Genomic DNA, 17,868 nt, shown 5'->3' on the forward strand with positions numbered 1-17,868 from the left:
GCAACCTGCGCCCCAGCAGGAGAACCCGGGAAGTCCTCAGTCCTAAAGATGGGGGTCCTGAAGTGAGGGTCAGCTCAGTTCCAGCCACACCAATGGACATGCCCCGAGCCCCAGGTAACAGTGGGACAAATGCAGCAAGGACCGAAGGGGAAACAGCAGAAATGCTCCAGCAAAGGCTGAAAGGACAGGGACAAACAGACAGGAACGCAGGGTGTTCTCCTCACTGTGGGCTGGGCTGCCAAAGAGAAGACTCAGCCTTAAACCCTGGAACTCTGGGTGCAGAGCCTGTGCTGGGTGGCAGAAACCAGGGGATCACTGAGGAAAAGTGTCAGCACTGAGGAGGATGTCAGGGAGGTACCAAATCCCCACTGCCAGGGCATGTCTGACAGCAGCTTCTTCTCCCTCCCTGACAATGTCCCTGCTGCCTGGACCTGTCCTTGGAGCTACTTCTCTTTGCCCGTGTCCCCTCCTGCTCTGTGCTCACAGACCTCATCCAACCTGCCCTGCGCTCAGCTCTGCTCTGCAGACCCCTCCTGCCATCAGGGCACTGCCCCAGGGAACCTCTGTGTGTGCAGGGATCAGGCCAGGCACTGACATCTTAATGAGAATCAAGTTTTCACTGCATATTCTCAAGGGGAGAAATAATTTCTCATCTACCACACTCAGCACAGCCCACAGGAGAGGAAAAGTCAAAGCAAAGACTCTGCCTTTGGAGAAATATTCTCTTTGGCATTTCTAAAGGATCAGGTCTGGCTGGGAGCAAAGCTGACCCAGGCAACACATTCTTACAGTACAAGTTCGTTATGTTGCTCTTCCCTGGGTCACTATTTTAACCCCGAGGTCCCTGATTAAAGCCCACAAGCCAGGCTTAGTGCTGACCCTTACAGCAGCAGTCTCTGCCCCAGTACACAGACACTCAGGGCACAGGTACCCTGCTCACAAGGACTGCCCTGTGCACCCCTGGGTGCACACTCTGCTTCACACCACTGCATCCATGCCCAGGACAAGACAGTTGTCCTGCCCTGTCGCTCTGATGGGGCAGAAGGACATCCCTTCCAGGCAGCACTTTCTGGTCCTAGAGAGAACTTGTCCTCCTGACAGACCCCACACACTGCCCTATGTCCCAGCTTTAGCAGATCCCCCCAGGAACAGACCCTGCATTGCCCTGCACCCACAGACATACCAGGGAGAGTGCTGTGGAGATTTCTCCTCCAGTGAGCTCTCAGCATCCGTCAGCTCTCTCAGCCTCACAGGTCTCCCCTCGGTGCCTGCAGGCAGTGTCCCCAGCCCTGTGTGCTTGGCAGAGGAGCTGCTCCTGGGCACTCTGTCTGGCTCTCTCTGCAGTGCTGCAATATTTCTTCAGCTCCCACTGTCCATCCCAGGAGGCCAGCCCAGCTCACAGCAGAGCAGCAGGTAAAGACATCATACCCCCTTCCCCTCTGGGCTCCTCCCTGGACCTCCAGGGGACATACTTGGAAAGAAACTGAAGTTCTCACTGACAGTCCCTCCCTTGGCTAGGGAGAAATCCTTGTGTCCAGAAGAGTCATAGAATTGAATCATAGAATTGTAGGGGTTGGAAGGGACCTCCAAAGATCATCGGGTCCAACCTCCCTGCCAAAGCAGCTCCCTAGGACATATCACTCAAATAAGCATCCAGACGGGGCTGGAATCTCTCCAGAGAAGGAGACTCCACCACCTCCCTGGGAAGCCTGTCCCAGGGCTCCCTCACCCCCACTGTGAAAAAGTTTTTCCGCATGTTGGTGTGGAACTCCCTGTGCTCCAACTTGCAGCCATTGCTACTTGTCCTGTCCCCACAGACCATGAGTCCTTTCTCCTGATCAAACCAGAACTGGGCAGGACAATCACCCTTCCTTGTCTCTGCATGAGACAGGACACCCAGGCAAGGAGAGGAAGGAGAGTCTTTCCCCTTGGGGATGGTAAGGAGTATGACAAGTCACTCGAGGCACCTCATCCTTGCTTTGCAGTTCTGGGGCTGGAAAGGGATGCAGCTCTGGCCCATGGGAGCTGCGAGTACTCTTTCCCCAGTTCCAATGGGCACAAAACAGGCACCTGCTTCCTGGGAGCTGCTTGTCCCAGCTACCATGGGAATTAACGGGGGGGGGAGGACAAGAAGGAGGTGTTCAAACACCAACACCAGGTGAAACCTGAGGGGCCAGAGGGAGTCCATGAGACATGAAGGGGGATCCAAGGTCCAAGAATCACAGAATGTTAGGAGCTGGAAGCAACCTCAAAAGATCATCTAGTCCAATATTCCCTGCCAGAGCAGGATCCCCTAGACTAAGCTGCACAGGAACACAGTCAGGTGGGTTTGAATGTCTCCAGAGAAGGAGATTCCCCAACCTCTCTTGGCAGCCTGTCCAAGTGCTCTGTCACTCTCACAGTGAGAAAGTTTTTCCTTTTATTCACATGGAACTCTGCTCCAGCTTGCACCCATTGCCCTTTGGTTATTTCTAAACCTGAATAAGGTCATCCCTCAGTCTCCTCTTCTCCAAGCTAAAGAGGCCCAGCTCCATCAGGTCAGAGGCCAGCATTGCCTCTCTGCAGAAGGACAACCTCAGAAAATTGGGACAGGCTCCTGGAATGACTGCATGTTAAATGTGGTGTCCTGATTTTGGTCAGGATGGAGTTAAATTCATTTGTAGCAGCGGATGGAATGTTGTGTTTGAGAGTTAAAATGGGAGTAGTGCTGATAACACCCTGATGTTGTTAATTGCTGTCAGACAGTCAAGGACTTTCTCAGCTCTTCATGAGCGGGACGCGCGGTTCTTGGGGGATGGTCGGGTTCTGGGACGGCTCTGGGTGGCACGGCCTGAGCTGTGTGGTTTGGTGAGAAACTGCATTGTGTACCAACAGCTTCATATATTTTTGCTCTAAAGTGCCGTCAGCATTGTTATATTGTATCTTTCTGTTATCTTAGTAAACTATCCTTATCCCAACCCACGGGCCTCTTAGCTCCTTGGTTTTGGGGTTATTTGCCCCTTCCTTTTCCCTTCCCTTACCTCTCACCCCCCACCCCCCCTTCCCTTTCCCCTGCTCTTTTCCTTTAAGGAGCAGGCAGCTGCATGGATCTCGGCTCTCAGCCGGGGTGAAACCACAACAGAATAATAAAAACAGTTTTTAGGAATGAAATGGCAAGATGGGCATCGTCAGATCCCCATGAAAGTTATTAATAAAACAGCAGTGATGTCTCCTCTGACCAACACAAAGGAGACACAAGCTTTCCTAGGCATTGTGGGTTTGCGGCAAATGCATATCCCCAGCTATGGTCTCATTGTCAGCCCTCTCTACCATGGAACCCAGAAGAAGAAGGATTTCCAGTGGGGCCCTGAGCAGCGACAAGCTTTTGAACAGATCAAACAGGAGACAGTCCCTGCAGTAGACCTTGGGCCTGTCTGGACAGGGCCAGGTGTCAAAAACTTGCTCTACACCACGGCTGGGGAGAATGGCCCTACCTGGAGTCTCTGTCAGAAAGCACTAGAGGAGACTCGAGGCCGACTGCTGAGGTTTGGAGTCAGGGCTGCAGAGGATCCGAGGCCCGTGATACACTGACAGAAAAGGAAATACTGTCAGCATATGAAGGGGTTCGAGCTGCTGCAGAAGTGATTGGAACTGAAGCCCAGCTCCTTCTGGCACCCCGACTGCTGGTGCTGGGCTGGATGTTCAAAGGGAAGGCCCCCGACATGGGGCAAATGAGTCGCACTTATCACGCAGCAGGCTCAAATCAGAAACTCCAATCATCCAGAGATCCTGGAACTGAGCACAGACTGGCCAGAAGGCAAAGATTTTGGAATATCACCAGAGGAGGAGGTGATGCATGCCAAAGAGGCCCCTTTGTATAATGAACTGCCAGAAAATGAGAAAAAATATGCTCTGTCCAGCAATGGGTCCTGTCATCTTGTTGGCAAACATTGCAGATGGAAGGCTGCTGTATGGAGCCCCACGTGACAAGTTGCAAAAGCTGCTGAAGGAGAAGGTGAATCCAGCCAGTTTGCAGAGGTTAAAGCCATCCAGCTGGCTTTAAACATTGCCAAACAGAAAAGTGGCCAAAATTGTACCTCTGCAGTGACTCCTGGATGGTGGCCAATGCCCTGTGGGGGTGGTTACAGTGATGGAAACAAAGCAACTGGCAGCGCAGAGGCAAACCCATCTGGGCTGCTCCATTGTGGCAAGACATCTCTGCCCAGTTAGAGAACCTGACTGTAAAAGGACGGCATGGAGATGCCCACGTAGCCAAGAGCCGAGCAACCGGAGAACATCAAAGCACCCAGCAGGTCCATCAGGCTGCTGAGATTGAAGTGGCTCAAATAGACCTTGATTGGCAACGTAAGGGGGAATTATTTATAGCTTGCTGGGTCCATGACACCTCAGGCCATCAAGGAAGAGATGCCACATACAGATGGGCCCACGATCTACTTGTGGATTTGACCGTGGACACTGTCTCACAGGTCATCCATGACTGTGAAACATGTGCCTCGACCAAGCAGGCCAAGTGCTTAAAGCCTCTGTAGTGTGGAGGACAAGGGCTGAAATACAACTATGGAGAGGCCTGGCAGATGGATTCCATCCCTCTCCCACAGACACCCCAAGGCCGGTGGTGTGTGCTCACAGGGGTAGAAGCAACCAGCGGCTGGCTAGAAACTTCTCCTGTGTCCCACCGCCCGGAACACCATCCTGGGTCTTGAGAAGCAAATTCTCTGGCGACATGGAAAAAGAATCCAGAAAGAATTGAGTCAGACAATGGAACCCATTTCCAGAATCATCTCCTAGACCCCTGGGCCAAAGCACATGGCATTGAGTGGGTAAATCATATCCCCTCCCATGCACCAGGCTCCGGGAACATCGAGAGGTACAATGGGCTGTTAAAAACTACTCTTAAAGCAATGGGTGGTGGAACCCTAAAAACCTGAGAGATGCATTTAGCCAAAGCCACATGGCTACTTAATTCCAGGGGATTTACCAATGGAGCTGGCCCCACCCAATCAAAAGTCCCACAGACCGTGGAGGGGGATCAAGTCCCTGTAGTGTGCATGAGAAACCTGTGGGGGAAAACAGTCTGGGTTGTTCCTTCTTCAGGCAAAGGCAAACCCTTTTGTGGGATTGCTTTTGCTCAGGGACCTGGGTGCACTTGGTGGGTGATGCGAAAGGATGGGGAAAACCAGCGTGTACCCCAAGAGGATTCAATTCTAAGGGAGGAGAGCTGCTAAATTCTTGGTGTATAAAATCAGTCCATCACAGAAGTTCTACATAATAGATAAATGATGTTATGAACCTCCCCAATACTCTGAAAATGTAAGATCTGGGTATGATGTAGATGGTGTGGAAAAAGGGGTGGATAATGTCCTGGCTGTGGCCAGGGCAGGGCTAATCTCACCAAGGAGCCAGCACAGGAGTTAGCCTGGGCTGTTTGCCACACCACGTGACACCACTTCCTCATAAAAGCAACTGGCTGGGGAAGGGCAGGGGCTTGTTGCCTCCAGGACAGTCTGAGCATTGGGTTGGTCCATCCCTCAGTCCTTGCTGTCAGGCAGCTCTCTCTAATCATTGGGTCAGTAAGGTACTCTCTGTTAGCACTGGCTGTGAGTGTAATTGGCCATTATTGTTCTACATTCACAGTAATTCTTGTCAGTAAATTGTTCTTATCTCAGACCGCAGAGTCTTACTCCCACAGAGTCTGTCTCTGCTGTGGGAGTGAGCAAGTGGTGTGTGGTGCTCAGCGACTGTCTAGAGCTGAACCACCACAAGAGGCCTGGGGGTCAGCACTTGGCATTGCTGCTTCATCAGACCAAGCCAGGGTGTCCTCAGCATCAGAGCTGCCTGTGCTTTGCCTGTGTTTGTCCTCATGGCCTCCAGTTGTCTGCTCTAACGAGCCCATGGGGAGCAGACAGATTTCTCTGACAACAAACAGCAGTTAAACATGACCCTTCTTAATAACCATGAAATCTCTCTCCTCAGCTGCCTGCTACGGCCAAGCAGAGTGTGAAGGGGGTCAGCTTCCAGAGGAGGTTCTTTCCAAGCACAGTTTTATTCAGACATATAGAAAGGTCACTTATCAACACCCTGAACTTCGGACAGAACAGACTTCTGTGAGATGGGACATTTTCCATCTCTCTGAAGCTCAAAGCAAGCAGCAGAGAGCTGAACTGGGAGCTGAGTACTTGATGGACCAACGAGCAAGCAGAGGTGGAAAACACTGATCAAAGTGAAGTGCATATGTCCAGCTAGTCTGCCAAAAAGATGTCCTTAGGCCTGGCTGTGTCATCAGGAGAAGTGGAAACACCTGAATGATGTGGAACATGAAACAGGCAGACTAGCAGTAAGGCAGGTACAGGGGATGGTAAGTATTTCTTATGCCTGCATCAGTAAATTGTATATAAATGTAAGAAATAATTGTGGCCCTTTGCAAGCAACATGATACAAAGAGAGCACAGCTCATCACTATGCAGTGTCTAGGTACAAGACCTGGAGATACATCATAAGGAGCAGTAGGAATTTGGCCCATGTTAATACAGCTTAGACAAAACAGTCTGAAAAGAAAATAAAACAACAAAAAACCTACTAAATACAAGCAAGTCCTAACAAGAATTACATGGCCAGTGATATACAGATGAAGATGGGTAGCATATTGCTACTTAGAAACATCGAGTCATTAGTTTCCACATGGCATCCTTGAGATCCTGGTTCCTCATGCTGTAGATGAGGAGGTTCACTGCTGGTGGAACCACCGAGTAAAGAAATGACACTACCAGGTCCAGAAATAGGGAGGAGATGGAGGGGGGCTTCAGGTAGGAAACCATGCCAGTGCTGACAAAGAGGGAGACCACAGCCATGTGAGGGAGGCATGTGGAAAAGGCTTTGTGCCGACCCTGCTGCGAGGGGATCCTCAGCACAGCCCTGAAGATCTGCACATAGGACACCACAATGAACACAAAACACCCAAAACCAAAGAAGACAGCAACCACAAGGACTTCAGTTTCCCTGAGGTAGGCATCTGAGCAGGAGAGCTTGAGGATCTGGGGGATTTCACAGAAGAACTTGTCAAGGGCATTGCCATGGCAGAGGGGAAGGGAAAATGTATTGGCTGTGTGGAGAACAGCATTGAGAAACCCACTGGCCCAGGCAGCTGCTGCCATGTGGACACAAGCTCTGCTGCCCAGGAGAGTCCCGTAGTGCAGCGGGTGGCAGATGGCAACGTAGCGGTCATAGGCCATGACAGTGAGAAGACAGAGCTCTGTGGAGATCAAAAACACAAAGGAAAAGAGTTGAGCCACACATCCTGTGTAGGAAATGGCCCTGGTGTCCCACAAGGAATTGGCCATGGATTTGGGAACAGTGGTGGAGATGCAGCCAAGGTCAGTAAGAGAGAGGTTGAGGAGGAAGAATTACATGGGGGTGTGGAGGTGGTGGTCACAGGCTATGGTGATGATGATGAGGCCATTGCCCAGGAGAGCAGCCAGGTAGATGCCCAGGAAGAGGCAGAAGTGCAGGAGCTGCAGCTCCTGTGTGTCTGCAAAGGGCAGGAGGAGGAACTGGCTGATGGAGCTGCTGTTGGACATATGTTTTTGCTGGCATGTGGACCTGTCCAAATAGGAAAAGGCAGTGAGAATTTAAGGAACTCTTCTCTGAGGAAAAACTGTATTTTGGAAGAATTTTTGCAGGTCCCTTTTGGGAGGTCTGTTTTGTGCTGCCTAGATCATGCCACTGCTGGGAGGAGGGTCAGCTTTGGGCTCTCGAGAACTCAGTCCTGCCTTGCAGCAGTCAGTAAACAGAAGGATGGTGTGATCTCAGACCAAATCCCCTGTGGATAGGAATGAGCTTTTCAGCACTGTCACTCCAGTTTCACCCAAGGACAGAGCAGAGCTTTGGAGCTTTGGTCTTCTCCTGCCTGTACCTGAGGAGAGTTTCTCCTGTCAGAACTCCCTGACATTGCTGCTGCAGTGCCAGTGAAACCTTCCCCTGAGTGCAGCGTGGGGAGATCTGCTCTGTCCGTCAGCCCTGGTCTCAGCTGCCCTGTGCTGGGCGTTCTGTGATCACACCCTGGTTTTCCCTGTTGAACTTCGGTGTCTGCACTGTGGGGGATATCAGGGACGTCCCAAATCCCCACTGCCATGGCATTTCTGGAAGCAGCTCCTTTATTCTCCCTCCCTGACAATGTCTCTGCTACCTGGAGCTGTCCCTGGAGCTCCTCTCTGCCCATGTCACATCCTGCTCTGTGCTCACAGAACTCATCCAACCTGCCCTGTGCTCAGCTCTGCTCTGCAGACCCCTCCTGGCATCAGGGCACTGGCCCAGGGCAACCTCTGTGTGTGCAGAGATCAGGAAATCCTCTGATGTGGAGAAATAAGTTCTAATATATCACAATCAGTAAAGCCCACAGGAAAGGAAGTCCCTGCCCCAGCACACAGCCCCCAGGACGCAGGGACCCTGCTCAAAATAACAGCCCTGGCCACCCCTGGGTGCACACACTGCTTCACAACTCTGCAGCCATGCCCAGGACAAGACAGATGTCCTGCCCTGTCCCTCTGATGGGGCAGAAGGACATCCCTTACAGGCAGCACTTTCTGCTCCTACAGAGAACCTGTCCTCTTGACAGACCCCACACACTGCCCCATGTCCCAGCTTTAGGAGATCCCTCCAGGAACAGAACCTGCATTGCCCTGCACCCACAGACATACCAGGGAGAGCGCTGTGGAGATTTCTCCTCCAGTGAGCTCTCAGCATCCATCAGCTCTCTCAGCCTCACAGGTCTCCCCTTGGTGCCTACAGGCAGTGTCCCCAGCCCTGTGTGCTTGGCAGAGGAGCTGCTCCTGGGCAGAGCTGTCTCTTGTCAGGGCTGCTGGGTTGCAGTGAGCTCCCTCCATCCCAGGAGCCCAGCCCAGCTCACAGCAGAGGAGCAGGCAAATACGTCACATACTCCATTCCCCAGAGTCTCCTGTGAGGTGTCCCTGGAGCTCCAAGTAGATAACTTGGAAAGACACTAAGTCTTTATTGACTTTCCCTCCCTTGGCTGGGGAGAAATCCTTCTGTCCAGCAGAGTTGTTTCTCCTGACCAAACCAGAGCTGGGCAGAAGAATCACCTTTCCTTGTCTCCCCATGAGACAGGAACCCCCAGCAGGGACAGGGAGGTGACTCTTTCCCCCTGTGAGAGACCCCTCATCCTTGCTTTGCAGCCCAGGGGCTGGAAGGGGACACAGCTCTGACCTTTGACTGCCACAAACCCATTGCAGCTGGGATTCCTCTTGCCCCAGTTTCTGTGGCACAAAAATCAAAACCTTCTGCCATGGAGCTGCTGTTTCCAGCTCCCATGGGAATTACTGGGGGCAGAGGCAATTTTCCAAGATCCCCTTCTCCATGAGAGTGGCCTTGATCTGATGGAAACTGTGTGTCACCCCCATTCACCTGTACCCAAAACTGAAGACCAGGAATGACTCTTTGGGAGCCCATGCCAGAGGCTTCTACTCCTATTGCACACCTGGGAGTTTGTGAGACAAATCAAGATTTTAGTTTTCCTTGTTATAAATCTCTCCTCACTCCTGTCTTTTACTTCTGAAAATACTTTTCCATACCCAGAGGCAGCAGATGTCCAACAGCAGCTCCATCAGCCAGTTCCTCCTCCTGCCCTTTGCAGACACACGGGAGCTGCAGCTCCTGCACTTCTGGCTCTTCCTGGGCATCTACCTGGCAGGTCTCCTGGGCAAGATTTTAATGATCATTACTGCAGCCTACAACCATTGACTCCACATGCCCATGTACTTCTTCCTTTCAACCTCTTGTTGAAGGGAGTTGACCCAGGTGCTCACCAAAGCTGCTCTATCGCTCCCCTTCCTCTGCTGCATAAGGGACAGTAGATGTAACAAAAGGTCAGGATAAGGACAGGGAGAGATCATGCAGAGGTCACTCTCCTGAGTTACTCTCAATAAACTCATCTACTTCATTACAATCAAAGAGAGCAGAGGAATGAGAAAGAAAAAAAATTATTAAGACACCTACAACCATCCCTCCCTGTTTTTCCCAGGGTCCCCTTTACTCTCTAATTCTCTCCTTCCTCTAACTGAGCAGCACAGGAGGATGGGGAATGGGCATTGGGGTCAGTTCATCACACATTGTCTCTGATGCTCCTTCCCCCTCATGGGAGGACTCCTCACAGTCTCCCCGTGCTCCAGCATTGGGTCCCACCCACAGCAGACAGTCCTGCATGAACCCCTCCAACATAAGTCCTTCCCACATAGCTTCAGATCATCACCAACTGCTCCAGGGTGGGTCAGTTTAATGGGCTGCCGTCCTTCTAGCAACAGACTGCTCCAGCGTGGGTCCTCCACAGCCCTGCCAGCAAATCTGCTCCAGCACAGGCTTCCTATGAGGTCACAGCCTCCTTCAGGTATCTGCACCTGCCTGAGCACTGTGATGTCTACAGGCTGCATGTAGAATGACTGTTTCACATCATCCAGCATGGGCTGAGGGGGAACAGCCTCATTTACCATTCTCTTCTGCATGGGTTGTAAGGGTATCTCTGCAATGAGGCTTGGAGGACCTTCTCCCCATACTTCACCGAACTTGTTCTCTGCAAAGTTCCTTACACTTTCTCTCTCCTTTCTCTGACAGCAAAATGCAACAGATAATTTTTAATTTCTTTTTAAATATATTGTCACAGCCAATATATTTTCACTTCCCCTCTGCCATGGCAATGCTGCTGACCAGTTCTTCTGTGAAATCCCCCAGATCCTCGAACTCTCTTGCTCACTGGCTACACTCAGGGAAATTGTGGCCAGAGCTTGTTTGGCTTTTGGGTGTTTTGTGTTCATTGTGGTGTCCTATGTGCAGATCTTCAGGGCTGTGCTGAGGACCCCTCAGAGCAGGGATGGCACAAAGCCTGTTCCACATGCCTCCTTACCTGGGAGTTGGCACCTTGTTGGTCAGAACTGTGATGTTTTCCTACGTGACGCCCCACTCACTCTCCTCCCTATTTACAGCTTCACTGATTCACAGAAGTCTAGGGGTTGGAAGGGGTTGGAAGGGGCCTCCAGAGGTCATCAAGTCCAAAACCCCTGCCAAAGCAGGGGCCCTAGGACAGATTGCAGAGGTTGGTGTTCAGACAGGTCGTGAATATCTCCAGAGAAAGAGACTCCACAGCCCCCTGAGCAGCCTGTCCCAGGGCTCTGTCACCCTCATTGTGTAAAATTTCTTCTGAATTTTGTGCGGAACTTCCTGTGCTCAAACTTGGAGCCGTTGGCCCTTCTCCTGTCTTCACAGACCACTGAACCTGGTACAGGTATTTCATTACTCGGAGTTTCCACCAGCATTGACCCCCCTCATCTACAGCATGAGGAACCAGGAGCTCAAGGATGCTGTGTGGAAACTGATGACTGGATCTTTCTAAGCAGCAACCCACTGATCATCTTCTTCATTGTATTGCTGGCCCTGTCGATTCAATGCAATGTAATCATGCTGAATAGATTGATGGAGATGTCGCTTAAGAGACAATTAATACAACTTTAATATAAGAATTTTCATGTTTTTAAGAATAGATTTGTTTTGGATTTTAGTAGATGTGGTTTTGCCCCAGCTGAGAGTTGAGCACCACACAGTTCCTTGTTCATTAAAAGGAAGAAGGTGGGGGGACAAGTTGGAAGGGAGGGAGAGGAAAGGGAAAGGGAAAAAAACCCAAATCCAAGGAAACAAAATTTCACAGGTTAGGATAAGGATAGCTTACTAGAATAGCAGAAAGAGAGATATAACAATGATAACAGGACTTTGTAGCAAAGTATATGAAACTGGTGATACACAATGCAGTTTCTCACTGAACCACACAACTCAGGCTGCAGCCAGAGCTGTCCCGAAAATGGTACTGTCCCTAAAAATGCATGTCCTGGAGCTGCCTCCTCGTCCTCCAACCAGCCCCCCTTTTATGATGAGTATGACATAATTGATATGGAATATCCCCTTTGGCCAGTTCAGGTCAGCTGTCCTGGCTGTGTCCCCTTCCTTCTCCTTAGTAGGCAAATAGGAACAACTGAAAAGTTCTTGATTGCTTGGCAACAACCAGAAACATCAGGCTGTTATCAACACTGCTCTCATCCCAACTCCAAAACATGGGAATCCATGTCCTATTAGAAAAGAAATTAACTCCATCACAGCCAAAACCAGCACACTGACATAATTTCCCTGTCAAAGGGGCTGGTTGGGGACGGGTGGTCCTGGCATGGTGCAGCACTCTGCTATTGTTGGGTTTGTAAGGCACTCTCTGTGCTATCACTGGGTGTGAGTGCAATTGGGGCTGTTATTGTTCCCCTTTTATGGTGCTTTTGTCTCTAAACTGTCCTTATCCCAGCCCACAGAGACTCTGTCTGTTTCTCCTCAGGGAGTGAGCGAGCAGCATGTGGTGCTCAGCCATTGTTCAGGGCTGAACCACCACAATTTCCAAGCCACAAGCAGTGAGCTTCTCTAAGAGAAAGTTCTGGAAAATTGTGTCCAAGGCCTTGCTGAAGTAAAGGTAGACAACATGCACAGCCCTTCCCTTGTCCAAGAAGCAGGTCACCCTGTCATAGAGGGAGATTCAGTGGGTCAAACAGGACCTGCCCTTATGAACCCAAGCTGACTGGGTCTGATCACTTGGGGGCTTTTCATGAACTGGAAAATGCTGCTCAGGATGATCTGCTCCATCAGCTTCTCTGGGACTGAAGTCAAACTATCAGGCCTGTAATTTCCCTGATCATCCTTCTGTCCCTTCTTAGATAAGGGGTTATGTTGACTTATTTCCAGTCTGCTGGTACCTCTCCAGTCAGCCAGGACTGAAGGAAAGTGGCTTGGTGAACCCCCCTTGCTAGCTCTTTCAGGACCCTTGGGTGCATCCCTTTCAGCCCACAGATCTGTGCACATCTCTACGATGCAGCAGGACCCTGTCCTCCTGGATAGAGGAATTGAGGTGGGCTCATTCTGCTCCCTGTCCCTGTCTCCTAGCTCAGGGAATTGGATTCTCTCTGTACAACTGCTCCTATTACTAAAGACAGTGGCAAAGATTTCATTAAGCACCTCAGCCTTGTCCTCATCTTTTGACAATGATTCCTCCTGAATTGGATAGGGGATGGAGGGTCTCCCTGGTCGTTCTTTAATTTAAGTGGAGGCCAAATGAATTTCTCGCTGGGCTTTGGACCAATAATGAGGAGAAACTCTCATCCTGTTGTTCTTCCCTCAGCATTACACACCCCACGTTGCTCCAGGAAGAGCCCTGAGCAATGCCTGAGGTGCAGGGCCTATCTTCCCTGAGCTGGGGGTCAGGGCTTGGCCTTGCTGCTTCATCAAACCAACCCAGGGCTTGCTCAGCATCTCAGCTGCTTGTACATTGCCTTTGCCTACCAGCCAACATGGCCTCCAATTACCTGTTCTAACGAGTTCCTGGGGAGGCTCAGCCAGCAATGGCTCTCAGCAGAACTCATTAATACTTCAGGGGACTTTGGCTTCTGCTTTTGACATGGAGTTTCTTCTGTAATTTCCTGTCAGTACCTGAGCTTCAAGGACTCAGCACCAAATGCACCCCAGGGCTCATTAAAAAGGAAAAGCAAGCCCTAACGAGCTATGTCTCTTCATGTAATTATCTTCAAGTCTTCAAGAGATGTACAGATCATTCACCCATCTGAAGCAGGCCTTCCCCTGTTCCAGAAAGAATCCCACACTACGAGGCATCCTGTGGTTCTCTCTGCATGACCGTGGCAAAGACATGAGGAGGTGACCATGGGAAGCCCACCTGTTGCAGTTTTGTGAGGCTGTGCTGCTGAGACGGTTTCTTTAAGCAGCAGTTAGAGTTTTCTGCCAGTCTGAACTATAAACAACGAGCAATTCAAGGACAAAGTCGTGGCCGAGAGATACTCGAGCGCCTCTGAGAATCACATGGAGGAGAAAACAACCTGGAAGCAGCTGCATTTTGCCACCAGAGGAGGAAGGGAGGAGATGTAACAAGCTGTGCAGACGCAGGGCAGGGGAGGAGGTGTCCCAGGTTACAGAGAGAAAGATGCCCCTTCAGCCCCTGGAGAAAGCCGTGGAAAAGGCTGAGACCCCACCTGCAGCCCGTGGAGGGGCTCCACGCTGGATGGAGCAGGTGGAGACATACAGGAGATGCTGTGACCCCACGTTGGAAGGAGCCCCTGCCAGCACTCGCAGCCATGAGGAGAATCAGAGAGACAGAGATGAGTGAGAGAGAGATTTGCACTGGAACAGGTTTGCTGGGGGAGGCTTGGAACCCTGTGGAGGGACTGAGAGACACTGTGATTTATGACTGCACCCATAGCAGTGACCCACGTCAGGGCAGCTGGTCAATAAAGCCCTGTGGGAAAGGACTCACGTTGGAGAAGTTCGTGGAGGACTGTCTCCTGTGGGTGAGACCCCACGGTGCAGCAGGGGGAGGGTGTGGAATGAATGCTCCCCCCACACACCCAGGCCAAGAAGGAAAACAACTTGCAACGGACTGACTGAAGCCCCATCTCCCAGTCCCTGCCCCCCTGTGCTTCGATCAGGGGGAAGAAGGGAGTGAAATCATGCCTAGAGTGAAGTCTGCTAAGAAGGAAGCTGGGGGGGAGGTTAGAGGTGTTTTAAGTTCCGAGAGAGGAAAACAGCTCATGAAGAAGTAACCGAGAACCCCATTTTCCCCAGTCCCTGCCCCCCTACGCTGCCAATGGGGTGAAGACGGGAGCAAAATTCTGACTAATGTCTGCTAAGAAGGGAGAGGTGGGGAGAAAATGTTTTAAGATTTGGTTGTGCTTCCGACTCCAGTTTCACTCTTTTTGTCATGTAGACTAAGAAATTAGACAGTTTTCCTTCTTCACTCTGTGTTGAGTCTGTTTTTCCCATGTCGTTGATGACAGGACAATCTCTCCCTGTCCTTACACTGATTCCTAAGCCTCTCAATATATATTTTCTCCCCTGTCCAATAACAAAGGGGAGTGACACACCGCCTTTGGTGGGCATCTTGCCTCCAGCCAGGTCTAAACCACCACAATGGACCAAAAGATGTTCCTGTTCCAGAGAATCTCTTCTGAAAGCTGACCCCCTTCACACGCTGCTTGGCCGTAGCAGGCAGCTGAGGAGAGAGATTTCATGGTTATTAAACTGGATCATGTTTAACTGCTGTTTGTTGTCAGAGAAATACGTCTGTGCCTGTGAGCAGAGATGATAGGAGGAAAAGTGTTGGGAGTCCCAGGAAGAGCAAGGTTCTCCATGCAGGGTTGGATCTCAAGAGACTGCTTTTCCTGCCTGTCCAGATCTCCTTAGGAGACCTCTGGACCAGCACTCATTGCAGCATGCTACTGAACTTTCTTCCATGATCTGAAATATGACAGAAACATTTTTTCCTATGAAAAAACCCTCCATTGTGAAACTACTTTGAAATTTTCATCTCCAACTATTTTTAAATGTCTTATTTTTTTTAAAGAAAATGACTTGAAGAGCCATGCTTGTAAGGGCTTCCTCTATGATTACTGAGCCCCATGGTACACTTTCTTCTGAGTCCAAGGACTTCAAGATACGAAGAGGAAAGTGAAGAAACCTCTCTAGAAGTTCAGTCAGGAGTAATGCCCAAAGCACCCTGAAGCATTATCAGGCCTCACTGGGAGCCATTACTGACAAATCTTCCCCATGGGTTCATTAGAGCAGACAACTGCAGGCCATGAGGACAAACACAGGCAAAGCACAGGCAGTTCCGATGCTGAGGACACCCTGGCTTGTTCTGATGAAGCAGAAATGCCAAGTGCTGACCCCCCACTCCTGGGCAGCGAGATCCTGACCCTCACCTGTGTCTCAGAACTCTTCCTTGGGATGTGGGCTGTGACACCAAGGGACGGACAGTGGTATGACACATGGTGTCCTCCCCTGGCATGGGTTTATGGAGGCAATGATACTCTATGACTGTGAGGACAATGTGGTGCCTCTGAGGCCTCTGTGGCAGGGATATCAGCTCTAGTCAAGGAGACAAAGACCTGGCTGGCACCCTTGGCCATCTGCCCCACAACCCATGCCACACTGCCCCACGCCTGTGCTGTTTGCCTGCAGACTTCAGTCACCCAACCCCCTTCCCCACCTTAATCTCATTCCATGATGTACCTGCCTGTACTGCTGTCTCTCCCTCCTCACCAGCTGTTCCCACAAACACAAAGCCACCAGCTCGTCCACACTTCCTCCAAGTGACTTCAAGCACCACAGCACTGCCCTCAGAGTGACATTTCTTTATCCTCATGGCAACTCTGACCTTCAATGCTGCAGTTTCACGTGGACTTCCATTCTTATGTTCTTTCCCTGTAGCACAAAGAGGGCTTCCCTCAGCCTCCCCTTCCCAAGGCTAAAGAAGCCCGGATCTCTCAGCCTTTCCACACAAGACCCCTAACTGTATCTTGGCAGACTTTCTGACCACATTACAGTTCCTCCCATTCCTCCAAACTGGAGAGCCCACACTGAGACTGACTGCTTCAGAGGTGGCATTGTCTGTGCTGAGTCCAGATGGACCAGAAGGGCCCTTGTCTGTGTGGCCACTCTCCACCCAGTGCAGCCCAATGTGCTCATGGCCAGATTCCAGTTCAGCACCTCTGACTGCTATGGCATCCCCTGGAATGACCAAATTCTTCTCCTTGTGACCGCTTCCCCATCTAGTCATGTCTGAGCTGCCTTGATGTGCGGGTGTTGTGGTGGAACCTTTTGTCATGGTATCTCCCTTGAAGTTTTAAGAGAAGGTTTAAGAAGATTTGAGAGAGAGAGAGAGAGAGAGAGTGCATCAGGGGAAGGGGGTGTGGATTTACACACCCACCCCCCCCCCCCCAGCTAAGAAGGAAAACATTTCAGAGGAACTGACTGAAACCCCATTTCCCCAGTCCCTGCCCCTCCCTGTGCCACTGTGGGGGGGGTGATGGGAGAAAAATCATGACTAAAGTGAAGTCTGCTAAGAAGGGAGGGATTGGGGAAGGTGCTTTAAGACCTGGTCACTCTTCTCACTACCTGACTCTGGCGTCACTGGGTGTGTAGCTGTAGTGTCAGAAATTAGTTTTCTTTCCTTTATTTTGTGTTGAGTCTGTTTTTCTCATGACACTAATTACAGGGTGATACCTCTCTGTCCTTATCTCAAATCCTAAGCCTCCCAATATCTATGTTCTCCCCTTTCTGGATGCAAAGGGGAGTGATAGGGGGATTTTGATGGGCATTTGGCCTCTAGCAAGGCAAAAACCACCGCAGACTTCAACAGACCGTGGAGGGGCATAAAGTCCCTATATTACACATGAAAAACCTGTTGGGGAAGACACTCAGGGATGTTCCTTCTTCAGACAAAGGCAAACCCATTGATAGGGTTGCTTTTGCGCAGGGACCTGGGTGCGCTTGATGGGGGATGTGAAAGGATGGGGAAGTCCAGTGTGTACCCCAAGGGGGTTTAGTTCTAGGAAAGGATAGCCAGTAAATTTTTGGTGTATAACTAAATCTGTCCATGGCAGATGTTCTACATAATAGATCAATGATGTTCTGAATGTCCCCAATACTCTGAACATGTAAGATCTGCCCATGATGCAGATGATGTGGAAACAGGGGTGAATAATGTCCTGATACTGGCCAGGTAAGAGTTAACCTCCCCAAGCAGCCAGCACAGGTGATCTGAGTTCACCTGGGCTGTTTTCCACACCACCTGACACCACTTCCACCTAAAAGAAGCTGGTTGGGGAAGGGTATGGGCTTGGTGCCTCCAGAAGAGTCAGTCAGTCCGTCAGTCAGTCAGTCAGTCCAGTCAGTCAGTCAGTCCAGTCAGTCAGTCAGTCTGTCTGTCTGTCTTTCCTTTCAGGCAGTACTCTATAATTGTCAGGTAAACGAGGTACCCCGTGTAAGCAC

Source organism: Gallinula chloropus, assembly GCF_964237585.1.
Source record: "Gallinula chloropus genome assembly, contig: HAP1_SCAFFOLD_257, whole genome shotgun sequence".
In the NCBI taxonomy this organism is placed as follows: domain Eukaryota; kingdom Metazoa; phylum Chordata; class Aves; order Gruiformes; family Rallidae; genus Gallinula; species Gallinula chloropus.